This window comes from Lygodium microphyllum, chromosome 21 (assembly GCF_053477565.2).
Source record: "Lygodium microphyllum isolate KBCC chromosome 21, Lygodium_microphyllum_v1.1.10, whole genome shotgun sequence".
NCBI classification, from domain to species: domain Eukaryota; kingdom Viridiplantae; phylum Streptophyta; class Polypodiopsida; order Schizaeales; family Lygodiaceae; genus Lygodium; species Lygodium microphyllum.
Window position 1 is genome coordinate 74972109 of NC_141155.1, and position 11660 is coordinate 74983768.

Sequence of the window (11660 nt, forward strand, 5' to 3'; positions counted from 1 at the left end):
TTCAAGGCTCTATGTATATGCAAATATGTTAGAATCTCCCACTAGAAGGAAAGTCAGATGCAGACAGAGCAAACATTGCTCAAATACATCAAGTATATATCATCAAATATCCAACATCCAAGTAAGATACATCCAGAGCATAAATCCCAAAGTAGCTCAAGCTCGTAAAGCACTGAAGCTTCCAAAGTCGAGTAGCTGGCAACTAAATAGAGTGTCCAAGATATCCAAAATGCTCAAATGCAATCACAGATGAAGCCCCAAATATCAGCCAAACATAGACACTTCAAGTAGCATCCGTTTCTGACATGAGCATCAAAGCATGAAGCCTAGATGTCAAGCATAGACAATAGGTATAAACTATCACAAAGAATACCAATTGTAGTCCAATGCCAGTTAGTGTAGACCAAAATAGAGTTTAATCACTACTCAAAAGCATTTTGGAACCAAAACAAAGCATTTTCCAATCTCTGTATACATCCATATGGTCAAATGAATCGCCTGAGAAGCACCCAAAGCAATAGATAGAGCATACAACGACCAAATAGGCTTCAGCCCTAGTTATTACAACAATAAATTCACTATTAAAACTAAGTAAATCAGTCCTTAAATCAAACTCAAAGCCACTTCAAATCATGAGCATATGATATACCAGTGTACAAGCATCAAATGGTACACATCAATGGTGCATATACAACACCCAAATCATAGGCCGGAGCAATAGGCATATAAAATCCTTGTTAAAAGAGGTTTAACCCTATTGTATATAGCAATGAATACATTGTCAAGCCAATCTATTTCAGTACCAAAATCAGCTCCAAATCTAACCCATAACATGGGCATAGCATTCCGTACATATAGACATCACCCCAGCATAACCATGAATCATAAGACCAACAAAGCTGACCATAGAAGCATTAAACTAGTGTTGCCATGTATTTCCAACCAACAAACCTCAACCAAAATAGAGTAAGTGAAGTGGTTAAATTAGTCCAAAATCAACTCCAAGCAATGACATAGCATCCCCAAATATATAAGCACAATCGAGTATAATCGGGCATCATCCAACCAATGGCAATGAGTGTAGACATCAAATAAGTGCTGCCCTGTTTTATGACAATCTATGGATTGCCTTGCTCAAGGATCCATGTTTCTTAACATAAACGAGGTTGAGCAAGATCTAGAACTCCTTTACAATGATGATTTCACATACACAAAGTGATTGACAATCTAGCTACATAAATGCTAGAAGATGCACTTGAAGATGATAAGGCCAACGTTGTGTGAGGAGTGTGCCTTCTGTACTACAAGGTATATCAAGGAGATCCTTAAAAGAAAATATTCATTTTGTATGTGCATTCGATGAAAAGGCACAAAAGATAGTTGTGCTTCACTTGCGTGGGCACTTTTTTATAGGACATGTCATAAAGATAATATGCAAGGAGAGCAACTTAGAAAGAAAACTCAAAAAGTGAAGGTCACAAATGGCCCAAGCCATGTGGTTAGTAGTATAGATTTAATGCTAAATATCTATCCATTTTTAATGATACAACTGGTATAGCCTTTAATCACCATACAAACTCAAATGCACAACAATTTTCAAGGTAGGATAAGGAGGAGATTTGAAGAAACATGCCTTTGGATCCATGTCAACATTTAGAATGTCCAATGTCTTCTCAACCCCATATTCTACATCAACAATTGACATAGCAATAGTTTTTAGTATGAGAATGAGTATCGCTTAACCACTATGAAGTCAAATGCAAAGTGATAGTGTCTCTATGTAGTAAAAAATGCTCTTGATGCATGAAATACTAGGAGAAATGAGCAAGTGCATAGCACTACAAAATTAACTGAGAAACTTACAAAGGATATGCAAGACCTTGATTTGCATAAGTATGGGCTTGTATTAATTGAGGAAGAAGTAGTAAAACTTGAGGCAATGATGATGTTAAGAAGGAGTCTTTGAAAGACATGGGTGTCAAGGACACTAAGATGTTTCACATAGATAGGTGAAGAGGTAGCTGATATACATGTTTGTAAACTTGATTGATTCAACTAGTCATGTTTCTTTTAAATGGTTACCAACTTTTGTAAAATATTGTGCCATTTTATTGTAGGGTCAACATGACAATTTGGTATGGGAAGTAGAAGTGGCAATAGGGCATCTACAATTAGTGGAGACTATAGTTAACGTGTTCAAGTCAAAAATACATATCATTCTTATCAAACTACTTGCTTGGTTGGGCATGGACCATACTAACTCTTCATCCCAAAGTCTCTTTCATGGATATGAGGAGCCTTTGAAAGATTGTGTGAAATTGTTGCCACCTAGAGATACATGTATTGATGACCATGGTAGTACTTATGATGGATATTTGTACACCTTATGATATGAAGCCTATTGTCAATTGATTCTTTGAACATGTCTCCTTATTTTTCCATGTAGAAGTTATCAAAGAACCTGTTCAAGCCACCTTTGGATCACCTTTTGATGGTAGTGGTAACACTTTATGAAATCATATTGTTCATTCTTCTCTTGAATTGTTCAAATAACTTAATGCTAAGTATTTTTGTTTTGACTTTTTTGCATGATACTCCCAAGTTTGGTTCTAAATATGAGGTTGCATGTAGATGAAGCTAAAAAGTCAATCAAGGAGAAGCCAGCTAAAGGGAGAGAAACATTGGACTTGTCAAATGAGGGTGTGTAAACTATTTTAGAGATTTGCAAAAAAAATGTTAAGGAAAAAGAGGAGGAGCACCCTTGAGTAGCACAATACAAAGAAAAAGGAAATGTTTTCCTGAGAGTTGGTTGATCTAAGAGGTGTAGCCCTATCTCAAGTTGTTAATCTTTCTTGCTTTGTAAAATCTTTATATTGTCCACATTGCTATTCATAGTACAATATTGTTCATTTCTTGTCCACCATCATTCATTGTGCATTTACTTCCCTTTATTATGCTAGAACTATTTTTTGAGTTTTGGTACACATTTTAAGTTCAATTGTCTTGTCTCTAGTTTTTGAAGACAAAGGGGGAAGTAGCCAAACTGGACTCTCGTGACATAGAAGTGAAGGAAACAAATGCAATGGAAAACAATAGTTTGAAATATATCACTTTGAAGTGTGATGCTTTGATACATTGGCATCTCAAAAGTATTTCAATTTAATAAATAGTTTATATTTAGTGTTGATTTTAAGATATAATATGTTAGAAGTATTTCTTGAGATTGTAATTCAATACATGTATATATGGAAGAACTAGGTTGGATAAGGGGGGTAGAAAAACCAAATGATGAGGTTGATGATAGTAAAGCAAATGCACACATACCACCAAATAAGATCAAGGAAGATCTAGAGTTTGCTAATCATTTGGGGATTGATCAGATTTCATTAGGTTGCCCGAGAGGGTAGTATGTGGTTACAAACTTATATAAGATCAAGAATATTATCATATTTGATATTAATAGACTTGTAGAATTTTTCTAAAGAAAAAATGAAAAAATAAGTGTAATTGTACATCAACCATCTATGACTTCAGGGCACATTGAATTTACAAGACTAATCAAGAGGTTGTGGGTTTATCACACAAACAAAATATCCAATAGTTTCTTTGTGAAGCAAATAGCAGATGTCATGATAGATAGGTTTTATTACTTTTAGTACGTCTTCTCTAATTGGCACTTTGAGAAGTGGAACTACATTGACACAATTCTCGATGCTCCAAGGGAGCTTGCAAATCAATATGCATACTCTAAGCCCGTTTTCATTTCTATAGCAAGTTCCCTGAATACAATGCCACTCAAGCATTGCTAATTGATGGTTGCATATATGAAAACATGTGTAATGACTAGAACAAGTGGCACAGCATTGCTAGTTGATGACTAAAATTGTCATAATGACTAGAATAAGTGCATATTTCCACCTACTTTTGATCTTGTAGACGAGGAACAATACCCTTGTTATCTCACCCACATAATTCTGCAATGGTTCTGCCAATGGGAAATAATCTCAAACTCCCTTCAATATACGAAGAGCAACCCCATGAACATCCCCAAGGACCAACTTTCTAGTTTGGTGTATAACTATTATGTATTAGAAGTAAAAGGGGAATAAATAAAATGCACTATGACTTTTAGAGAACTTGTAACATACTTCTTCATAATAAATACACTATTAAACCTTTTCAACACTAATCATCGTAAAATTCTAAATGCTCAAAACCACTTTTGGATGGTGTTGCACCACTTTTGAGTGGCGTGTTAGAAGCCAAAAGCTACTAATTTTTTTGACCAACATGAAATGGTACTACACTTTCTACTGGTGAAGGATGACTTTTAGAGAGTGTTACACCACTTAAAATTTGTACCACTTTAAAGTGGTGTAGCATCGCCTTTTAATCGTGCAACACAACTTAGATTGTGCATCGCTTGAAAGGGGCCCTCCACTAATAGAAATTCTTATGTTTTGGTAACGCACTATTAATTGTTGATCTAAATAAAGGAAAGTTGAGAGTAAGTTTTAGGGTATAAATTCAAGATACTTCACAAAGAGTTTCCCACTAATTTTTGTCCACCATTTTGATGTGGGAATGTGCAACTTTTTAGGCTCTAAGCTCAAGAAAGATTTAAAAAAATATTGCCTATTTTATGTGATCTTGCTTTTCCAGGAGCACAAGCTCACCCCCACCCAGGCCCAACGGGTTGGGAAGGTACTTCTTCCGGGCAGCTCGCACACTTACTAGGAGCACGCCATAGGTGCCCACGGCAAGAGTGGAGGCGTATGCACCTCTATTGGCCCAAGTCTCACCGCCTATGTACGAGACCACGGGACGATAGTGGCAGGAAGGGTTCTATGGATCAGATTGGATATTGGTGACTCGTGTATTGGAGTCCTCAATGTCTATGCCCCTATGAAGGTTAGGGCACGCAGCAGGTTGTGGGTGGAGATTGCGGATGGACTCCGAGAGGTGGACTCCTGAATTGTTGGAGGAGATTTCAACAACCTGGAGGCCTTGGAGGACCAGTAGGGCAGAGGACCAGGGCATGGCTGGGGAGGAGTAGGAGGCATTGGAGGTCTTTTGCTTGCAGTTGGAGCACATGATGCCTGGAAAGACCATGCTTGATGTAGCACTTTAAAGTAGATTTGCATTAGTTAAAGTTGGCAAAATAAGACAATGAAGCTTGATAAAGATAAATCAAACAAATTATACTTTTGAAAAGTGCTAAGAGTGGTTAACAATTTGGTTATTTCAAAAAGAGAGAATTTTAATTTTAGAAAACTCCCATATGAGGCTATTGTATATTGCCTCATGAATTTAAAAATACAAATTTGACTCTGAATTCAAAGGGCATGCTATTGTATATCACTACACGATCTTCATTGGATAATTTGCACTTTGGCTATGTAATCGACCATTATATCTTCCATAGGGAACTTTATTGCCTTATCAATTGGAAAAATATGTGGAAGCTATCGGCTTGTCATTCCATAGCTCATACAAGTTTTCTTGTAGAGATTTATACCAATGACCCATAATCACAAAGTATGGATCTTTATCTTGTTGTCCTTATGTCAATTTGCTCCTTAGTTTTGCAAAGTCCTTAGCTACTATACACTTCAGAATGTAGAAGTCAGTATTCACAAGGGATAGCAAAATTGGCACTAGGTAAGAGAGAATTGGTTAAGAAATCATAATGACTTGCATGAATGGCATCCTGGACATCTTTCTCTAAGCTCCACCTTCCTCAAAATCATTAGCATGTGTCTCCATCTACAAGGTATGAACAAAGTGATCATGCATTTTTACACATTTTTGAGCATGATGTGTTAGAAATGAGATTCCCTCAAGGTATTCGATCCATTAAGCTTCCTACTCCTCAAATGTGCTTTAATAATGATGACTATGTGTCGAAGAAGCCATCTCAATAGCTAGAAGTGATGGAAATGGTACCTATTGCCACTTAAGAAAATATCAATCCTTTGGAATATGCTTATGCAATGCAAATGAGTGGGAACAACTCCTTATAAGTTAATGTTAAGTAGCAAGAGAATACAAAACTATCCTCAACAATACATTACAAGCAACCAAAAAGAAAGATTGAATGCCAAATGTCCATCAAGGTGGTTTGATAATGATGTCTATGTGCAAAGGAAGCCATATCAAGAATTGAACTTAAATAGAAATTATTTGATGGATGCAAAGTGATTGAAATGGTACCTACTATGACTAAGGAGAAACCAAATGCTTGGGACTATGATTAGACAATGCAAGTGAGTGAGAACAACTCTCTATAAGTTAATGTTAAGCAAGAAAATGCAAAACTGAGCCCCAACAATATATTACAAGAAACCAACAAGAAATATCAAATTCCAATGCCCATTAAACATGAAAACCATGGGATTTTTGCTTCTTAATATGGTACCAACCATGAATGTATGTTCTTTAAGAAAATAGACCGTGAAGTCCATGCAATCCATGCATTGCATACATATGAATGGAATGCATATTGATGCTCTACACTACTAGATTGTAGTTGATTTTTTTTCTGATTTTTAGATTTTTTTCACAACTCAATCAAATGAATGTACAAAGGAATATATTTCTTCTGGAATTTCTCAAGTCAAGTAACAAGAAGCATAAATGGATCTAATCCCTTCTCTAATTTTCAAGTCAAGTAAATGAAAGTATAAATGAAACTAATCCTTCTCTAATATATGCTCTTAGTCCTCCCTTTCTGCTCTATCCTACTCTAATCATATGTGTACCTCGGATTGACTATGCCTTCTCTAAGGGAGAGGAACAAATCCATCAATCCCCTTTAAGTTATCATCACCACCAAGGAATGTGAGAACTAAGAGAGTGGAACCTATCTTGATCCTAGCAACAAAACCTAAATTTTGGCCTCTATGAGATCTCAACACAACTGGGCTAAGACAAACGTTGCTTTCACTCTCTAGTCATACTCTAAATTTGAACTATCTAAGCTCTCTCTCTCTCCTTACTCCCATAAATATAAGAAAGAAAGAATGCTCCATAACTAGTTGTAGTAGATGCACCATTTCTCTTTTCTCTTACTATAGCATATACCATCAAAAGGAAGTTATGTTGGTCTCATAACCCTCATATGCTCTCACACAATCTCGAAGCCACCTCTTCCACCCTCCAACCTCTACAATTACGACCATTTGGAGGAAGGGAGGAAGCGAAATAGTAATGCAACAAAATGGAGGGGAAGCCTCTTCCAAGAGATCTCTCAATCGATAGAGAGCCAGAGTCTTTCAAAGTTTCACACAGAAGAATGGGAGGTTCTTTTAATATTTTGACCTTAAATACATAGTGTAGAACAAGCAAGAACCCATTTCTCTTTTCCTCTCTCTTGTTTAGTCTAGTAGTTTATGTACAATGCCCATAGGACTTCACAATTCACCTATTGGATTTTAAATTACATGTTCACCTATTGGATTTCAAATTACATGCACTAGACTTATAGACTAAGTTGACACCCACAAATTAAATTGTTTGTGGCTGGACCTTTAAATGCATGCATGATACCTAAGTTAGCCATAGATTAAGTACAAATTGCACAAGAGTGAGCCAAATGCTTAGAACTTACAAGAATAATCCTCTACATGTATATGGTCACTATTTTAAGTGCCATAAGAGCCTTTAAGCTTATAAGAAGTATCTGAATAATCTGTTGGCACCTAACTAGTCTTACTCTTGATATTCCTAGCCTCCAAACATTGATTGCTATTTTTAATACTTCCCTATTATGAGTAGTTACTATTTTTTAAATCTAATATTTTGGCAATTTACTACTTTTAATCTCCCAATGACATCCTTTTTGGATTGTCTCCCTCCATTGACTATGTTTAATTGTACTTGACTAGCTTTGACTACCTTTGATTGCTTCCTTTCTTTTCTATTTGTATAGCCACCACTATTTCAGTTAACAATGCTCCTCGTTGTTCTTCTTTTCTCTAGCTTGGTTCCTTCAACGGGCATGCTCACAAAATGACATGTTTGCTTTTGGCATAGCAAATATCAAAATTAGAAGAGAATTTAAAGCCCTCCATCATCCCACAACTCAAGTAAATCATGGATTTGATATGCCTATCCCATGGAATGTATGTTTGCTTTCTCCTTTAGGATTCATTGATAAGGACAAACATAGAGAACATTCCTCATAGATCCTACAGTTGTCTTGATTTCTAGATGGGTGTGTAAGACATGGGAAACTAACCCACATACATAGGACCTTCAAAGAGGAGTGTTTTAGTTGAAAACCCAATAGACCAAGGCAAGCAATGAACTAAATCACAATTAGAACCAATACACTAAGATGGAACCCAATCCCTATCTATCTAAGAGTCCACAACACTTTGATTAAAGCCCTTGCCAATGAACTTGGAATGATGAGAAGCAATCTCACTTGAAATGTGGATTGGAACTAGAAAGGTGACTCTTCCTCAATTGTGATTCTACTTAGGAAATATAAGAAGATGTCAAAAAAAATGTTGATTCGTGGCTTCTTAGAGCTTCAACGCCTACACGTCAAAACCATGTGCACCTTTCCCTAAGCAATTACCTTATATGTAATGCCAACATATGCAAATGTGGTAGTTTGGAGCTCTCACCTCTTACTATTAAGACATTCTACTAGAACTCCCAATATACCACAAGCAAGTGTAAAGCGTATTATGCAATGGGATGTGCTAGGATTGTGAATTCTAAAGTTCTTATAGTAGTCTAGATCCACACTCAAACTTAAATCATAACTAGGGTAGCCATGCAAGAAAGAGATTAGCTCCTAAAGAAGATTAGAGCATCCCTAATAAAGAGTGAAATTTCTCCATATAAGAAGGTCAATCATGTTCTAAAAGAAGGTTCATTGTGAAAAGTAACTAGTGTACTTTGTTGCTTCATTTCTCCCAAGAGTGATCCACTTCCAACAAACCTTTGAAAAGCTTATGTAGTGAGAAACGATTAATCTGTGTGAGGGACATATGTAAGTGACCTTAAATTAGCACTAGCTACCATAGATGTAACTTTCAAACCTCTTGTATTTCTAACCACCACACTTGTATCATAGCCCAAGTGTGGTGGTTGGGTGATTGTAGTTGGTACAAGCAAGCGATATTTTATAATGTTCCTAGCTAATATATATGGAGACATGAATCTAACATCAAAAGCCCAAAGTGCCCCCCCCCCCCCCCCCCCCCCAAAAAAACCTTCCAAAGGGGAACTATATTTTGTAATGCCATAAATATAAGGTAGCAATGCAAGTTCCAAATCACTTGCACATTTCCCTTACAATGAGACAAGGTTGGAAGAAGAAAATTCCAAATATCAATGAACATTTTTCTTCACTTAATGAAGCAACTTATTTCTTACCAAGCTAATTGTTTTTGACATGTGAAAGGCCAAAAGAAAATCATTCCAAGAAGAAACAAAGTAGAAATTGTAAGCATCTTCTTAAAGCTAGTGTATCTCAAGATAGACTTGTTAAGCCATTGACATGTTACTCATATCAACAGTGTGAAAATGTAAGCATCTTCTCAAAGCTAATGTATTTCAAAATAGACTAAGGGGACATGTGAAAGGCCAAAAGAAAATCATTCCAAGCCTAAGGGGACACCTTTATATTAAGTTGTTAATAGACATGTTTCTTTCACCATCTTGATGTGAGTAACAAGGCTATCTAGTATCCTAGACCAAAGATGATGTTCACATCAACATGGTGAAAATGTAAGCATCTTCCCAAAGCTAGTGCATCTCAAAATAGACTAAGGGGATATGTGAAAGACCAAAAGAAAATCATTCCAAGCCTAAAATGAGGGTCTAATTTTTTGCATATTGATGCCAAGTTTAGCTATTTGCACTTTTGTCTTCTTCATAAATAAGCTAACCTTCCATTTTTGCACACCTAGGGGCATTCATACACAAGTAACTTATTTTCAAAATGTGTGGCATTTTTGTGAAAAGGAAACAAATATATAAATATAATGGTGACAACAAGAATGTGACTACCAATCCAAAGAATTTTTTATCTCCCACCAGTATGTTTTTATTGCAAGATCATTCATGTATAACAAGTAGTTCGCTAATTGTTTCAAAAAGATGCAAAATTTTGAGAAGCTTCAAAATGTTTAGAGATTGTGGATCAAACTTATGACGCAATTTGTTTGGGTTTCTAAAACTTACATAACAAGAAGCATATGTTACAGCCCTTTTTTGCCCTTTTCTTGCAATCAAAGAAGCAAAAAGTGGCCTCAAGTCTACGATTTTGAAGGAAGAGTCGGCCGTGCTTATTTTGAGTTTTTCTACATGGATGTGTTAAATTGCACATGAGAAAGGATTACAAATCAATTCAAAGGAAAACTATCATACACAGACATTTGTTCTCAATCAACAGGGGAAACCCATATATGTGACAATGGTTATATGAAAGAAGAATATCTCAAATATTTTGTTAGTGTATTCAGCCATTACTATGGCCTTGAAGTACTCGATACTACCTTTTTCTCTACCTAGTAATGAGCAATTGAGTAAACCTCAAACAATAATATATCTATGTACTTCAAAATCTGAAGGGCAAGAGTTTTACCAGTATTATCAAGAGAAACTTTTCTTTAGATCTATCATGGCACTTGATTCTTATGAATAGCAAATTTCTATTGAAAATGCATATTTTAAGCTTATGAAATGAGAACCAACAGTGAGTCAAAAATAACAACCAATCAGCTCTTTAGAAGAAAGTGAAGGCTTCTTTTTCGTAAAACTAATTTTTACACCTCCATGTGTGTACCATACACACCTTCAGGATAATCCAAATATGATAAAAATTGCCACAAAGGTTTTCCAGCCAATAATAAAGGCATTTTTATGTGCTCTTTAGTTATAAATTTAATGTCAAAGGCCATCAAAAGCATGTGCCTATTTAAAACCCTGCCTTACCCCATCAACACATAACTAACTTTGCTACTAGATGATGCTCTAATCAACTCACTAGAAGGCAGCCTAGACAGCATTGTTCAATTTCTTGGTAGAGAAAATCTCATCATGTTTGACATTTCGATCAAAACAAATCTCCAATTAGACTCAGAAGATTTCCTTATTGGATGCCTTGATTTTATAACACTTAAATACTTTTCTATGTCTCGTTCCAGGAAGCAGAGGAACTCATAGCTCCCTTCTATCTCTCTTTTCACAGAGGAAACAACTCTTATAGACTCTAGAGAGGAGACAAAGCATGCATCTACTAGGGAGTTTTGTTGTAGCAATTGAAGTCTTTAGAAATTACTGTGAACACTTATAACATAAATGGGATTATTCTTTAGGGCCTGGAAACCTCTGAAAACCCATTATATTGGAGCTACCAACATATGCAGCCTATAACTAGAGAGACTACCCAAACTGGATAGATGACCAAAGTTTCTTGTGCTTACGACCTTGATGGCTTGAGATCTGTAAAGAACTGAAGTAAGCTTTTTCCAGAGCACCTGGTAATGTAAGCAGACCTGGGTGTGCTCAATCCTAAAAGATCAAAAAATGGTTGATATGCAATCCGCTCCATCAGGTCTACACTTTAACAAGAGATCAATAGAGAGCAAACATGGATATAAAAGTAAAACAAGCTAGACCAACAAAGATACAAAATGAAT